Source organism: Elephantulus edwardii, unplaced genomic scaffold, assembly GCF_000299155.1.
Source record: "Elephantulus edwardii isolate Elephantulus edwardi_28Jun2011 unplaced genomic scaffold, EleEdw1.0 scaffold00024, whole genome shotgun sequence".
Classification (NCBI taxonomy): domain Eukaryota; kingdom Metazoa; phylum Chordata; class Mammalia; order Macroscelidea; family Macroscelididae; genus Elephantulus; species Elephantulus edwardii.
In genome coordinates, this window is record NW_006399774.1 from 444,147 (window position 1) to 444,771 (window position 625).

The following is a 625-nucleotide window of genomic DNA, read 5'->3' on the forward strand; positions in this document are numbered from 1 at the left end:
CTATGAGTCGGAAATGACTCGACGGCACATAACAACAACAACAACAATGTCTAGGATATCTATTTTCATGTTTTCTGTTTAATTTTTTACAACATCCAGTTTCCTTGACTCATACTTGGTACAGTTCACATTATTATTTTTAGTGGATGTTTCCACTGGTTTTGTTCTCATTTTGAGTTCTGTTGTCCTGAATCTCCTCAGCAATTATCTTGAGGTGGTCATACAGAATTGGAAGTGACACAGCTATTAATTGCCTACTACATTTCAGTATGTTTGAGTCTTTCAGAATAAGAACATACTCACTTTCATAAAAGGGAAGCAATGTTTAGATCTCAGTCACAAAAGGACAAATACTGCATAGTGCCACTGTTGTAAAATGGGACTGACATAGGGTTTTGGGGGAAGACTGAGAAAGTTGGGATAAATGATGTATACTATATTGAAACAGATAAGAGAGAGAACCATTTAAAAAGTATATATGATTAGGTATTATTGTCATGACAGGAGTCCAGAACGAAGGCTGCATATGGAGTGGACTTGGGGTGGGGGAGGGATTGTATAATGACGAAAGAATCTTTGTTTTACTTTTCAAAGAGAAGAGCAAACTTGGGGGAGGGGTGGCAGG